Genomic DNA, 17,158 nt, shown 5'->3' with positions numbered 1-17,158 from the left:
GTTCTGTGTAACTCAACTACTGTACTATTTTGAGAAACGGTGCTAGGAACTAAAAATTATTAATATCGGATAATAACCACGCCCACCTCCCATACAAAGGTTAGGTTAACAAGTAAGGAAGGGCTAAGTTCGGGCCAACCGAACATTTAATACCCTCGCAATTTATTTATTTAACTTTATTTATAACGGGTGATTTTTTAAGAGCTTGATAACTTTTTAAAAAAAAAAAAACGCATAAAATTTGCAAAATCTCATCGGTTCTTTATTTGAAACGTTAGATTGGTTCATGACATTTACTTTTTGAAGATAATTTCATTTAAATGTTGACCGCGGCTGCGTCTTAGGTGGTCCATTCGGAAAGTCCAATTTTGGGCAACTTTTTCGAGCATTTCGGCCGGAATAGCCCGAATTTCTTCGGAAATGTTGTCTTCCAAAGCTGGAATAGTTGCTGGCTTATTTCTGTAGACTTTAGACTTGACGTAGCCCCACAAAAAATAGTCTAAAGGCGTTAAATCGCATGATCTTGGTGGCCAACTTACGGGTCCATTTCTTGAGATGAATTGTTCTCCGAAGTTTTCCCTCAAAATGGCCATAGAATCGCGAGCTGTGTGGCATGTAGCGCCATCTTGTTGAAACCACATGTCAACCAAGTTCAGTTCTTCCATTTTTGGCAACAAAAAGTTTGTTAGCATCGAACGATAGCGATCGCCATTCACCGTAACGTTGCGTCCAACAGCATCTTTGAAAAAATACGGTCCAATGATTCCACCAGCGTACAAACCACACCAAACAGTGCATTTTTCGGGATGCATGGGCAGTTCTTGAACGGCTTCTGGTTGCTCTTCACCCCAAATGCGGCAATTTTGCTTATTTACGTAGCCATTCAACCAGAAATGAGCCTCATCGCTGAACAAAATTTGTCGATAAAAAAGCGGATTTCACATTTCGAACCGAACACTGATTTTGGTAATAAAATTCAATGATTTGCAAGCGTTGCTCGTTAGTAAGTCTATTCATGATGAAATGTCAAAGCATACTGAGCATCTTTCTCTTTGACACCATGTCTGAAATCCCACGTGATCTGTCAAATACTAATGCATGAAAATCCTAACCTCAAAAAAATCACCCGTTATTATATAATACACAATTTGACCCATATATTCGTCATATATATTGTATAAAGTCCATTGAAAGTTGGAAACCATAATATTAGGTTAGAAGCACCGAGGTCCTCGTGTTCGATATATGGGGCCTTAAAAACCTATGGTCCGATTTCGGCGATTTTTATAATGGGGCTGCCACACTATAAACATAGTATATGTGCAAAGTTCTACACCGATATCTTCACTAGTGCTTACTTTATATATTGTAATGTAAACGATTCAGATTGTCTTCAAAGTTCTGGTATATAGGGAGTAGGCGTAATTGTGAAGCGATTAGTATATTTTCATAACATATCATTGGTATGTAAGGAAACTATTACAAACCAAGCTTCATTGAAATCGGTCGAGTTGCTCCTGAGATATGGTTTTTGACCCATAAATGGGCGACGCCACGCCCATTTTCCATTTTGTAAAAAAATCTGAGTGCAGCTTTCATCTGCCATTTCTTATGTAAAATTTAGTGTTTCTGACGTTTTTCGTTAGTGAGTTAACCCACTTTTAGTAATTTTCAGCCTAACCTTTGTATGGGTGGTTGTCGACAAAAATTCCTCTTGGCTATATCCTCCGCGCGGGTGTCGACTGGGCAATGGGTGGCGCTGTCTGCACTGCTGGGGTCTCAAGCGGTCTATGACAAGCTAAGTCACGGCAGTGCAGGCAGGCGCCATCTAGCTAAGGCTGATGTACTCCACATCCATCATCATGGAATGCTCTATATGTATCCTCATAGGGCGGTGGAGGCGTGAGTACATCAGCCATTGCCAGTGAGGTACCTGGCGGTAGGTATAAAACACTAGGGGTAGAGACCCCCGAATACAAAAACTCAAAATGGAGGACAAAAAGGAAGAACTGCGGGCTGGGATATCAGCCCAAACGTCGGTGGGAGATGAGGCTGCTACCACCGGCGGGCACAGCGACTTTTCACGCTGTGTCGCCAGCGGCCACACCTCCACTGCAACGGGAGCAGGTGCCGTGGTTGTAATGCTACTGCCAGACCAGCTCTGCAGCGCGCGGGTTCCGAAATCCATGAAGATTCGGACCCAGAAAGCGCTGTGAGCATAAATACGGACAAAGAAGAAGAGCTTCTTCGCTCTCCGCGGGATTCGACCGAGGGTTCCAACTCTGGCAACAAGAGAGGGCCCCGGAAGAAGCCCAGCAAGGAGAAGCCGACTCGAAGGCAAGTCCAACCTGAGTGAAGAGGAGATGAAACGGTTGGCTTGGGCCAGAGAGGAGGTGAAAAGCGGCACTTTGCCTCACGTAGTTGGTGCAGTGCCTCGAACTCAGCATTTGCTAACCGTATCGGGGAGCATATTGCTCAGAGGAGGCAACGGTCGACAGAGAGCGAACCGAAAGCGCCAACAAAGAAAAGACAGACAAAAGACGAGGCTAAGAAGCCAAAAGTCAAGCGAGCGGACGACAAGCCGACAACGTCCAGAGCAGCGGCGGCAGCTAATGAGGTGGCAAAGTGACACTTGATCGTTGCTCTCATTGACCGCAGTAACCCGCTGGGACAGATGTCGCATGAGCGGTGGAAAGTAGTCGAAATGAAGCTACTAGAAGCGCTCTTCTCGAAGATGGACGCCGATGAAGGAAGCAGTGAGAACGCTTCCAAACCTGTGGAAGGACGCGAAACTCGAGGTTGTGGATCGGAGCAGCATTCCGTCGGTTCCCAAAGCGAAGGTGGTGATACCTAGGAACATGCACTTCGACTGCTACAACGACAAAACCCGGACGTGCCGACCAGTGATTGGAGAGTACTGAGCGTAGCTAAAACTGCAAACGCAGATGGAGGCCAGAGCTACATACTCCAAATCAAAAAGCGGCTGACGACATTTTATATGCCAGATTCGGGAAGATGGCGTGGGGAGTTGGAAGCGTATTCCTTCGCCTCAAAAAGCGCCACCCTGCGGATGGCAATGTAAACACACTGGAGACGGGTGAAGTCGAAAAAGATATCGAAATTGAAGAGATAAGCCATTAAGACTTCATTAGTCTTGCAGGAGGTGGAGGGGTCACCTGATCAGTACTCTAAGGTTAATGAACCAGGAGCTGACGGTACTTCAGGTGAACCTCCACAAAAGTAAGATCGCATCTGCCGAACTCCTTCTCAATCTAGAGAAGGGCGGCTACGATGTGGCTTTAGTCCAGGAACCATGGATAGCATCGGGTAACGTGGTCGCTGGACTAAAGTCACCTAACTACACAACATATACCCCGAGCGTCACTAACAAGGTAAGAACGGCGGTACTGGTAAGCAAAAAGCTGTATTCCCATGTTAAGTTAAATCTCTCCACAGATGACCTGACGGTGGTGGCGGTAAATGATTGCAGGGATGAGCTCATACTCCTTGCATCCTGTTACCTGCCACATGACGGCGAGGCTCCGACTGCAGAACTCCAGAGGCTGGTGGCTACATCCAGCAAAAGGAAACAGTCGCTGGTAGTTGGGGCTGACGCTAATGCGCACCACACGATTTGGGGAAGCCGAGATATCAATGCAAGAGGTGAGTCCCTATTAAACTTTATATTAATGAGTAGTCTAGTGATAGCAAACCGGAGGGAGGAACCTACGTATATAGGACGTATATGTCCTAGACTTTACACTTTACACCAGTAGTGGTACAACGGTTGAGAACTGGAGGGTGCTAAGTACACCGTCATTCTCTGACCATAGATATATACATTTCTCTATAAGAAAGGAGGTTAAAGCTAGACTTGAGGCTAGAAGAAACCCCAGAATTACAAACTGGGTACGTTACCGACAAATACTGTTTGGTAAAAGACTTAGACCGTGCGTGTTCAACTCTCCACAAGAGTTAGAGGACGGTGTGAATCTCTTCTGTAGCACTCTTACTAAAGCTTATCATTCCGCTTGTCCTATGCTGCGGCCCAAACGCAAAACGAGACCCCCTTGGTGGAACAAGGAGCTCGAATCGTGTAGACGCAGTGTAAGGAAAATCTTCAACTTGGCCAAGCTAGCGAAGAGCGAGGAATGTTGGAATGAATATAAGGATCTGTTAAGAGACTACAAAAAGTTAACGCGCAGGAGCAAACAACAGTCCTGGAAAAACTTTTGTAGCAGCTTTGAAAGAACAAATGAGGTGGCAAGACTTAGAAAACTGTTATCTAAAAGCCACTCTCGCCAGTCCTGGTTCGCAGAAACAACGGAGAGTGGACGGAGAATTGCAGGGACTCCTTAGAGGTTCTAGTTAGCGCACACTCTCCGGGATGCAAGAACCCGGTTAACACTCCACACGAAGGAAATACTGCTGTTATCCTGTCCGAGTGTATAATCACGGAGTGATATTCAGAGGATGTTTAAGCTAGGGTGGTTTTCATACCGAAGGCAGGTAAGAACAATCCAACCTACTCGAAAGAGTTCAGGCCCATAAGTCTTACCTCTTTCCTTCTGAAGGCGCTGGAGTAAATACTAGATGTACATATAAGAGACACAGCGCCTCCTGGCAGCTTGTCCAAATCGCAACATGCGTATACAAAACTGCACTCCATTCATTGGTATATAACATTGAAAAAGCTCTAGAATACAAGGAATATGCTCTGGGAGCATTCCTGGACATTTCGGGAGCATTCAATAATGTGTTTACGGAATCCATACTGCGAAGTATTGAGACAATGGGTGTTGAGCCTGTCATACAAAGGTGGGTGAAAAACCTCTTGATGTCTAGAAAGATAAAAGCAGAATGGAATGATGCCAGTGCGACCAAGGAAGTCTGTAGAGGTACTCCGCAGGGCGGAATGCTATCTCCACTCTTATGGACATTAGTGGTAAACAACTTTCTAAAACAGTTTGAAAACAAATATTTATATGTGAATGGATGTAAGTGTGTAAATCTATAATTTTACGATAGAAATGAATTCACTTGGATAACTAACTGTTTAATTGTTTTAATGAATGGCTTGAGGTGAAGTTTCGTGAGAAAAATTTTTTCAACGGAAAATAATCAACTTTATAAATACAAGTTACTACTTTGATTTTGCAAAGAAAAGTTCCAAATACCAGAAACATGTTTTCTTAGTGGCAATTAGCGCCATATGCTGCCATATAGCTGTCAACCAAATCACGAACTTCGCAAAAATTACGTTTAATCTTTTGGTAATGTTCTTTGTAACCGCTTTCCACAATATCCTGTCTCCTCAGATCGGTACTTTCAAGTTGCACTAATGATTATTGTATTATATGTATGTATGTTGTGAATACACATGGGTTTGTATGCGTGTATAACGGCACATTAGCAGCGGAAATTGAGATGATGTTGAAAATGACGACGTTGATAGCCAAAAACATTATCTGCACAAACACCGGCTGTAATAAACGTATGTGTGGATATATGTACCAAAGTAGAAGTGTATGTGTATCAGCTAGCTACAATGTTAGCGTCAATCTCGGCTCAGCAACTGCCATCATTTACCGCAACATTTGTGCTCTGATTGATGTTGCAGCGAATTGTCATTACCGGTGATTAAATTTCTGTTTGTGGGGTAATTATGGTAAATGGTAAATTAGTTTTCAAACTAACTTCTTAAAGTTAGTTAAGTCCTAAAGTATAAATGATCACTCAGAATTATATTCCGTTTCTTGTGAGTTCTGTTCAAAGCTAAATGAGAAATCTCTAGATCTTTGTATTGCTGATTCACGAAGAAATTAATCGCTCTCTATTATTTGCTGTTCCACATAAAAGTCAATATCGACTGTGTATATGAAGAAATCAACGCGGTTGTAGCTTTACTCAAATATACGGTCTAATGAGCTTAAAAGCTCATATCTTTTTCCATGTAAATCTAGGTCCATATTTATACCATCATATAGTTTGAAGTCTTCCCATTTCGACAGTCCTGACTTTAGAATAATTTGGACACATCAGTCCCTACCCGGCTTATGTCAATTTTTTCGTACTTTGGTATTAGAATTTTTTTAGTAAAAATATACATTTCAATAGAAAATCAACTCTCTATTAGAAGACTGCCAAAGGAAAATTATGTCATAAAATTTATAATTTTATTTTCGTAAATTTCTTACAGTATTTTTAGAGGAAAGCTTTTAAACTCTTCTAAAATCCACTTAAAATTCGCTTTTGTTCCAATAAAGACTAAACATTAACTCAAAATATAAGCCTTCAATTCGAAGAATAATTTCCAATTCATATTCATTTAATTGGCCACCTAATAATAATATTATCATTTGCTAACCAGCAGAAGGAAGCCGTTTTTCAATGAAAATAAGCAGACTGAGCCCTACATCCCACATTCCTTTGTGGTCGCATACTTTTTCTCAATGAACTTTCGCTGAAGCGCAGCCACATTTGAACGCCTCAGCAACCTACTGTGAGCTAAGAGGGTTAAGTGGATAAGCATACAACGCCAAGCAAAGTAAAGTGGACAAAATAATATATATATGTTCGTAGAATATACACATAAACTATATACAAGCCACTATCAAAGCAAAGGCAAAGGAATGAGAACGACGAAATGATGCCAAACGGCAGAAATAAGAATGCAGATTTGAAAATACATACACATGTGTACATACTTATAGGGAATATATATGTACACACTTTAGTTGTGGGAGTATGTTTGCATTGTCAACACATACAGTAGCATACATACTCACATTAATAGCCATTTAATACGGCCCCTAGTATTATTATTTACGTCAGCGCTTGTAAGTATACCCACAGAAAAAAGCCACGAATAAAAAGTAAAAATCGCTTAGAATTTTTTATAGGCAAAACGGTCGAAGTAGACCAGTTCGCAGAGAAGCATGTGAAATAGAAACAACCAGAATAAAGAATATAAAAGAAGCAATGCACTTAACCTAATAAAAGCTAAACTATGCGCAAATGTTTAAATCGTGCCACATGCACCATGTTACAATTACAAGTACTATGTAGCATAATATAAACGTTATTGCATCATATAGTTATAAGCGCTCAACAATGCGGAAGAGCGATTAAACGCAGAAATGTACCGCTAATATGTTTAAATGAAGGTATATGCACACACATACATACTAAGATATACCCCTTCATACATTAAGGAAAGCTTATTGTTAAGGTAATTGGTCGTTGCAAATTCAAGCACAGGAATAGTGGTTGAAAAGTAGTAGTTCAACTAAAACAACTTAGGAAAATTTGTTTTCTACAATTCAGAAATACACCAAAGGTGACCAGTCTGCTACTATTACCGACTCATCAATACAACACATTTTTAATGAAATTAGTTCTTATGATATCAATCAAGAGTATAAAAATCAGCTTTTACTAATTCATTTCTTTCTTTTTTATATGTACACATATACAGTTATTGTGCTATATGTAACTAGCATATGCTAGCTCAGCAAAATTATTTTTATTGTATGCGTTATTTCTCGAATTGTTAGCGATTAAATGGTTAAAGCGAAATTCAATCGCATTAAAAAGGTTTAGTGACTATAAGACAACAATTTTTGCAAGGTGCATATAAAAGTTGGTATACAGAAGTAGCAACAACAAATAAGCTGCAACCGCAAGGTGAAGGTTGTATAATGCAATTTCGTTTCCCAACAAAACCTGATGCGTAAGCTTATGTTAAGTTCAAAAAGAAGAGAGGGAGTAACTAAACCAAAGATAGAAAATATTACATTGATTGGGGTTAGAAATAGCGGAATTTTATTTCATGTAAAGCACCTTAAACATATTAGAAAATATACAAAGTTCAATGAAATTTATATTAGGAATTTTATATAATTCTAAAAGTTGAACATGGTATAGGTAAAAAGATGAAGAGAATTGCAAACAATAAAAATATTATTGTATTTAATTCAATTTGATATACCTGGGATCAGCACTTGAAGAAGCACTGTTTACATATTACTCAAAGACTTTACTTACCTGTAAGTAAATAAATTGTAGAAATAATTAAAAATTAACTGAATAACAAATATTGAATATAACAGGGAGAACAATAAACAATAGGGGAGATATTTTCCAGAATATCTAAAATAATAAAACAATAATATTTCATAGGCACGTTTAGTATGAAGCATATTTAAATAATTTAAAAAATATTTAGTTAATTTATAAAAAAATAACAACTGCAAGTCAAATAAATATTATGTTACCAAATTTCAAATATTTGGTTGTCCCGTAATTTTTAACGATTCAAAAATATTTGCTTACTTTTGGTTATTATAAACTCCTACTTTTCATTCTTATTTTGACATTCTAAGGAGTGACTATATATACATAAGTATTTGAGTTTGATTTAATAAAAAATTATTTATGTGTGCCAGCCTTACTTAAAAATAGTTGAATTCGAATTCTCTTCACCTTGATGTAGATATTTAAGTGATTTGTATCCTACATGGACATATATTTTTCCATTTAAAAATTTCACACTTTTTACAAACAGTCCAAAAAAAATTATTAATTCGGTTTAATTTTCGCTATGATATAAATTAATTGACTGAAATATATAGTTCATTTAAATACTGAATTTGCGTTCTGCCTCCTAACATGGTTCTGTTGTTGGACAAAAATGCTGAAATTATATTGAAGATATTCTCTTTCAATTCGTTTAAACCTAAAAATGCTTTCCAACTCTATTTTATTTTTCAGCAAAAAATAATGCTCCAGTCGCAACTGATTGTTTGAAGCGTTCCGCAATTTGCCTTCTCAACTGCATTTGCGTCATTTAATGGCGACTAAGCCATTGACTAACTTACTTTCGTAGAGTACATACACACACATGTACACACTCGAGCAGAAACACATATATTGCAAAAGCCACTTTGCACTAAATTTACCATTAATTGCACTGTTGGAATAATTCATGAACGTGAGTTTGCGTCCCGAAGGGTTGAATGTAACAATGCAATGGCCGCAGCGCCTCTAGGGTGTTGTAGTTACAGCACTTGATCGACAAGCACCCCGACACATTTCCACTAGCTGACGTATGTAAGCTCGCAGCACCAAATCAGCGTTTAGTGACCCGAAATTTGGAATTTTCGACGTAATTTCCCAAATAGAGTCTAATTTTCCAGCACTGCACGCAACTCGTGCATTTCAAAGCATTTGTGCTTTCGTGTTTTACTCTGTTTCGGTGTGTTTTGGTGACAGAATTCGATTGCATTAACCAGAAAAATTAATTTTTCCGGTGATTGAGTTTTCCCAACGCACCAAAAAAAACTTTAAACGTGGCAAATGCTTTTACTTTGTGGTTAATTTAGTTCGCATTAAATGCTAGTGGTGAGAAGTGGCGGACATTCCAAGTACATTTTTAGTAGTATTTTGTTCACGGAAAAATGCGAACTTAGCATACTATTCTTAACGTCTTACCATTTTCGAGAGTATTGTTTTATTTTAATGAATTTTTTTATACAATGTATTTATACATTCAGTGTTTCATTAAATTTTCTTGCCTCTTTCGTCAGGACTACACTCTAAAAGCATAATTTCAGGTATCACAAATAACAGGAACTTGAAGATGCATAATTTTAGGCTAAACTTATTAAAAAAATATTTTGTTTTTATTATTTTCATATTAAATTCACGTCAAAAAGTTCTTTCATATAATAATTTTTTTCTTAACCCAAAACACTTTACCTAGGAGAAATTATGTCATCACTGAAGAGTTTTTCACACTTAAAAGGAAGCATGTGTTCTTACATACACACATTACGTAAAATAATTTTCATTACTGATACGTGACAATCAACAGCATGCCGCCCACGTATACGCCGTGTATCCATGTTGGTGTAGTGATAATTGGCTGCAGTTTATTGCAGGAATTGCAAATTGCTGCAGAATTTCATAATAATTTTAATTTGGAAACTATGTTTTTTGTTCAAATTTTTCTATACTCAGCACTCACTTAATTGGGTGCTTGGCACATACAAAAATTATAAGTTGATATCAGCGGTTGATTGACCCAGTAATCTGAATATAAAGTATTATATAAAGTAGTAATTTTATTATTTTAATTCCGACGAATAGTTAACCATTAACTAGTCCAATATTTGTTGCTTCGCAACTAGTACGAATTAAATAAATTTTAACAATTTTAGAAACAATTGCATGATATATTGGTGAATATATTTATTTATGTAGACGTAGTTCTACAGCCAACAACTCCCTTTTAAACACTTCTGGGCGCATATTTATCGGCTGGTGGTGTATTATTCTAATTTATTTTATTGTTGTGCTGGCAGTTAAAGTACTTTATGCAGTAATTTGCAAACTGTTTCATTTAATATTCACCCAAAATTAGGATTTTCATTACTCCATTCGTAAAAGGAAGAGCTCGCAATTGGCAGTTGTTAGATGTTTGCAAACTGCAGTTTCTAGTACTTGCATAAGTTCTCGTTTATTTACTTTAAACAAGCGCTGCAGCGCAAACCCTTCAACTGCGGGCTGGCTTTCACCTCGTCTTGTCTAAAGCATTTTTGAGTTTTTGGCCAGCAGCCAAGTCGATTGTTAGTTCAGACATTTCACAGCTGTGGCTGCTTTGCTTTGACAAGCCAACAAAAGTGAATGCGCCTGTTCAAATATCCTTTAATGGGTTTCGCATATATAAATACATACAAAACGTGTAGTGCCGTTATCGATTCAGAAATGTCTGTTTGGCTCGGGAGGTCCAAAACCTCAACGAAAGGATTGCGCATGCAGCCATTTAGTGAAATTCCAAAGCTGTTACGTGGCAGCAGAGTCTGGCTTATATAAATTAGTATATTTGTAAGTATATTGGTTTTTTTGTATGATCGAAGAGCTTAAAGCTCCTAAAGCTACATACTTTAACCCCCCCGCTCACTATACCTATGTATATGCAAATGAGCTATTGATTTTAACCTGAGTGGTGTTTGTGTTTCCGCAGTGTTCGAGAAAGCCCTCATAATTATATACCCTTAAATTGCTATGTAAATAGTTCTGTTCATAAAAACCGCACGCAAAACCTTTTTATGTCTGCGCTTTCGTATGTGCCGCACATACACACTATATTCGATCGCAATCAAGTAAGTACAAACGTTTCACGCAAAATCAAAAACAAAACTTCTAGACGCTTGACCTAGGGGGAAATCAAGGACGTGAAGGACATCGAAAAGTACAACACACACTATATGACTGTATGGTCGTAGGAAAAAAATCAATATGCAGTTAATGAACACACTTTTTGTGAGAAAGCTTTTAATTAAATGGAAATCGTTAATCACTCATAGAGACAATAATAAACTCAGAGATGAGGCCAACAGATAAGCGACATAGTAGAGGAAAATTTTCCACTTTTTATTTATGTTTATGTTTTTTATCATGGCAAAATTGTTCTATAATTTCTTCGTTCAGTACCTCCTTATTCTGTAACAATATATTTGTTGAGCTATTAAAGAATATTTTTTAAGTTTTACGAGTAATGCAGCATATAGATAATATGCTTACTATCTATTAATATATTTAAACAAGAAAAAGCGTTAACTTCGGCTGTACCGAAGCTAATATACCCTTTACAGGTGCATTTCTTCGTTCGGTTTGTATGGCAGCTATATGATATAGTGGTCCGTTATCGGCAGTTCCGACAAATGAGCAGCTTCTTGAAGAGAAAATAACATCTGCAAAATCTGCGATATCTTAAAAACTGAAGGACTAGTTCGTATATATACAGACAGGCAGACGGACGGACGGACGGACAGACAGACAGACGGACATGGTTCAACATACTGATCATTTATTTATATACTTTATAGGGCCTCCGACGCTTCCTTCTGGGTTTTACAAACTTCGTGACAAACTTAATATACCCTATTCAGGGTGTAAATATCTGCTATCCTAGAAAAACTCGTTTTTTGCAGGTATTAAGACTTGATTAATATCGATAGAACCACGGAATATTTGATTAGATTCTCTACATATAAGTCCATAAAAAAAATATTTCAGTTTACGATAAGGAAATCTTTACTTTAAGCCAAGTCAACCAGGTGAACTCTAGTCCTGAAATTCCTTAAAAAGTCTGGTCATTTTTATGAGGACAATTTTGGAATATTTGTAATTTTGAGTTACTCGCCTTTAGCGTTAACCAACAAACCGCTTAATAACCTTGTCGCAGTCTGTGAAGCGCTGGCCTGCGAAAACTAAATTTACTATATATTGTGTCGCATTTTTAATTGCCATCGGTCTGTCCGGCATACGATTTATTAGTCGCAGCAGTTGTGTAAAGTGCGAACGTCCCTGAGGAAAAAGCTTATATTTTCGATATAAATATTGCTCATAGCCTTGGTTAAATCTTTTTTATATTTTTTCGCATACCGTGTGATCAAGCAAATAAATATATCAACAACGTTTATCCATTCGCACGCCTGTCAGGGGCAGTAATATATATCTATGCAAAAGCAGCAGTAACAGCAACAACATAAGTGACAACAAAAACAATGTGTTTGGTTTAACCATGACCTCTGGCCCGCAGCAGCCAGCTGATCAATATGTTGTTAAATAAGAGCAGCAATAGATATTAAATAAATATAGTTAATAAAAAAACCAATTTTAACTAAACTTTATTCAGATTTTCCTTTCAGTTTCATAGCTAACTAAAATATTGTATACTCGTATAACAAAGTTGTCCCCGCGTATAAAAATTTACAGCACATATTTTTCGGTTCCGTAATAGCGTGTTTGTCCATCTAACACGCCCAGCGAATGCCGCAAACAAGCTGTGAGCTGCAAGCCTATGGCCTACCGCCGTAGTGGGTACTAGCATTTAACCCTTACATACGACATTTGAAAAGGCTTCTGTGTATGTATGTATGTATATAGTATGTATAGGAGTGTGTGTCATAAGTCTCCCTCATCGCAATTACTATTATGTTGAGGAGTTAGAGTTGAGCTCTTCCACTGTCAAGCGTGTGTGTGTGCGGTTGTGGTTAGCCAAAATGAAATTTAGCAGGCACTCCAATATGCAAATACTTGCGTACAATACATATCTCTTGTTGTTGCAAATGTGCGCGTGGCAAACCCCAAAGCAAAATAAATAAATTTGTTCGAACGCGTAAAATGATCTGCCCGCCAAAAAGGTTTTACGACTACTTCCCTTTGTCGCCTACAATGGCACTTTGTTAACCGCCTAACGGCATTTTGTTAGAACATATGAAAAATAGTCGTCGTTATATGCATATGTATATATTAGCAAATTTCATCCAGTAATAGCTTTTGTAGCCAGTTGCCGGCGGGATTATGGGACATTGTGGCAAGGATTGCGGTTTTTCTTTATGCAAATAAATTGTATGATAGTTTTAAGTTTACTACAAATTTTTCAATGTTATATAGAGTTAAAGGTTGTGTATTTGAGTGAAATGATTTCATATGTTTGAAGACCGACAATATAAAAATAATATTTTTCAGTAATATGTGAGGATTAAATTTGTGACCAAATTACGAACTGATCAGATTTATATAAAGGACATTGTAAGTTATCAATTTAAGTATACTTATTAGTAGATAATTTCAAACTAAAAAAGTTCACAACTATATATAGGTAAAATGTCATATATCATCCTTTATTTTAGCATACGATTTTTAATATATATATTTATTTTTTAACTAAATTTCAAATGTTTTAATATGGCAACCTCTGTAGCAAAATATTTTTTTAATAATTTACATACTTTAATTATTAATCCTGCTATCGAATTCTAGGTTAATCGACTTTTATGTAGTAATTCAATAAGTGGGAATGCTCACGCTTAAAGGATTGGCCGAAAAAAAATAAATGAAATACACTGACACCAAACACACAAGAAGAAAGAAGCAAATGTACGCGTGATAGTCCTAAATATTTTGGGAAATATATTTATACATTTATGTTAAGTGTGAAGTAGTTTCTTCGTAATAGTTATGTGACTAAGGAGATAAATGGACATAAATACATTTTAAGCCAATCAGAGCGAATCAAGTTAATAATAATAATTATAGGAATATTTGAGCAAACATGTAACATAGTTATTAAATTCACACCCCGAAAATTCTGAAAAACATATTAATAATGCAAAGGCTGCACCTACTCCTTTGGCTATCCCAATGTAAACAGAATAGAGCCGAAAAAAAGTTTAACTGGTAAACTGTTTGAATGAAAAACTTTTACTTAAGGGCATGTATTAAGAGAGTCACTGCTCCTGCTATGACAACAGAGATGAAAACATTATCTTTAGGAGAATTTCAACTGAGAGCAGCATTAGTCGCAAATTTATAGGTCTTAATATTCGAATTTATATATCCAGTATTCAATGATTAAAACGATTTTTAAGATAAGGGTAATAAGAAAGCATTGGGAGCTGAATGTTGTTAACCACGTAGACTAAAACTTGTATTACATTGTGCATTTCGTGCTATAAATAATTATAATTAACTGTGAACATATATTTTCAAGTAGTAGTACAAAATATAATAAAAATAATTTTGTAAATATGCGGTGCAAAGTAATTTTACGCTTATCAGAGACGCGATATCAAGTCTAAGTAAATAAATTGCAAGACATGAAGAACCAAAACAAATTATGATTTTAGCGAGATGAATGGTGGCTTCACTATAAAAAATACAAATATGCATACATACTTATATATAGAAATAAATATTTTTTTTGAGGTGTTGAAAATTTGATAAAGGAACAGCTGATGAATAAGATGTCAAAGAACATACATGAATGGACTAATTTGGACTAAATTTTGCTGAAGTTTTATTTAAGTGAAAATGTCTATAGACACACTAAAGTCTAAAGAAATCAATATAATATGCTATTTTGCATGCTATTCTCATTTGTACACTTCACACATGATTTGTTGTTGTACAATAAAACCGATTTGCTTAAAATCATAGTAAAAGTATAAACTGGTAGGCAAAGAATTATAAAGGAGCATTTCTGTGGCAGGTTGCGTCGGGTGTAGCAAATATGTTTAAAGCCGGATTGTAAAAGTGGCAGGCACCAAGCTGGCTTTGCCAATTTTTTACAGACATGCAGTGGGTTTGCACCATGGATACAGGACAGCTTAAACCTTTACATACGGAGGTCTCTGCCGGCATGTTGTACGCATTTTTATGTATTTATATGTATTGTACCAAGCATTGCGGGTTTTATTGCCGAATGGTTATTGCGCATACATGCATGTTATATTTTTTGTTGTTTTATTTCTGGTAGTCGCTGGTGAAGCATTTTATTTATTCGGTGGCTTAATTGGCAATCTGTGTAGTCAATATTTGATTTGTGTTTGAATATTGATGGATGTTGGTTTCGAGCTCAGTTCCTTAACTAAGGGATTTATGTAACAAATCACAGATAGGATTGAACTAGAGTTTTAGTGGGGATAAACCCGGAAGGCATTTCTAGTTAAGTGCATAACTGCTATATATTTAGACGTGGGTTAGGCCCCAGTTGTTGTAAAAACATAACGTAGTTTTCGTCTAACGATTATTATTCCTCATAGAAGTCTTCAATTGATATTTCTACAGAGACGAGGAAGTTCATAGTAGGACGTAAGTTGTTCAATTTTAATGCTAATACTTTACATTCAGATGTTTTAAAAAATGTAATAAAATAAATACAATTAAATTTAAATTAGAATAAATTTAGGTCAAGAGCCCATTCCACCACTGCAATTAAATATTTTAACCCAATTTCACTATTTGACTAGTGCTTGTTTTTAAACATTTCAATTAATTGTTCTTCTACTGTACTTTTCATTCACTTTTATCCATAAAATAAGTTTTATCTTTGCTTACCTATTTCCTCTTAGCAAAAAATAGTGCGTTCGTCTGCAATCAAATGAATAACAGCACTTCGTTTGTTATCTGAAATTGAAACAAAATAATGGAAAACACATGCGAATTTAATTAAACTCAAATTCTACGAAATTCATCTAAAACTTGATTTGTTCATTTCATTGGAAATGTTGAGTATAATCAAGGCATTCGTAGCTACAAACTAGAATAAAAGCCGAAATGCACAGATCTATGTGTGTATGTGCTTTTGTAGGTAATCAACACATAGTTAATTAAAATGAAAATCTGTACAAAACAATAACATATTTTAGGCAGGCGAAAGTTGGAAGATATTGAAGCTAAAAAAGTATCAATTGAATATCTCAATTTTTTTAGTTTTCATGTGGATAGGCTAAAGTCAAGATGATACGTTGCAAGTCATGTAACTGCTCAAAATTAAATAGACTGGCAAAATTGTATAGAATTTAGATAGAATAATAATTTAAGTATCCAGTTATCAAATACTCTTAGCTGAATTCGATTTAGGTAACTTTTTGTTAATTTCAAAATCAGGGCTTAACAAAGGGAGCAGAGAAGTGGCGAACAGAACGTTGTTATAAAAAATTGTAAACGATGTTGCTCAAACGGTTAGATTAAGGGAGACTTTGACACTTTCAAGTAGTTGGATTTACTATACGTTTCATTCGTATACCTATTTCATATTCGGTTTATATATTATTTTTTTATCGACAATTTGCCTCCGTTCTTTGCAAAAACTACAGATTATGGGAAATAAATTTAGCAAAAAGAAGAGATAACACAGAAATAATATAATACTTTTAAAACCAGAAAAAAGTGAACTTAATTTCTGTTAGAGTAAATGCATAATTATGAAATGTTAATCATCATCTTATTTCGATATCTTCTAGCATTATAAATTCAATAAACGAGCAAGAAAAAAATTATTTTTTATTCAACATTCTCAATACCAATTTAATGTCCATTAATTCAATCTCTCACCACTTTCATTAAAACGGTTAGTTTCTTTGATTTATTGCTACGACCTTCACTGGCATGTATTTCTTATTCCTCTTTACTTTTTTCTCTCAACTACAACAGATTAAGAATGAGCTTAATGAGGTTTAGTTAGAGATGAATTAAATATTAAATTTTCTCTTCTTTATAATCGTGTCGATATTTGCATTAGCAAGCTATTAATTATTAATATTATTTACAAACACTTTATATTTGTAAATAATAAATTATGAGA

The 17,158-nt window shown here is 36.2% G+C and overlaps 1 protein-coding gene across 3 annotated transcripts in view; it reads right to left on the bottom strand.

Annotated features, from left to right (window-relative positions):
• LOC105219881 (putative polypeptide N-acetylgalactosaminyltransferase 9) overlaps positions 1-17,158 on the bottom strand; it is a 112,177-nt gene that overhangs the window by 32,786 nt on the left and 62,233 nt on the right. For 2 of the 3 annotated variants that reach the window (XM_054234821.1, XM_054234823.1), the window contains exon 3: positions 15,910-15,978. The exons of the other annotated variant lie outside the window; for it this stretch is intronic. The gene's annotated coding sequence lies outside the window, so the exon portion shown is untranslated. The remainder of the gene's footprint in view (positions 1-15,909; positions 15,979-17,158) is intronic. 3 annotated transcript variants of the gene reach the window in all.

This window comes from Zeugodacus cucurbitae, chromosome 6 (genome assembly GCF_028554725.1).
Source record: "Zeugodacus cucurbitae isolate PBARC_wt_2022May chromosome 6, idZeuCucr1.2, whole genome shotgun sequence".
Taxonomy (NCBI): Eukaryota; Metazoa; Arthropoda; class Insecta; order Diptera; family Tephritidae; genus Zeugodacus; species Zeugodacus cucurbitae.
This window is presented reverse-complemented; position numbering and strand designations above follow the sequence as displayed.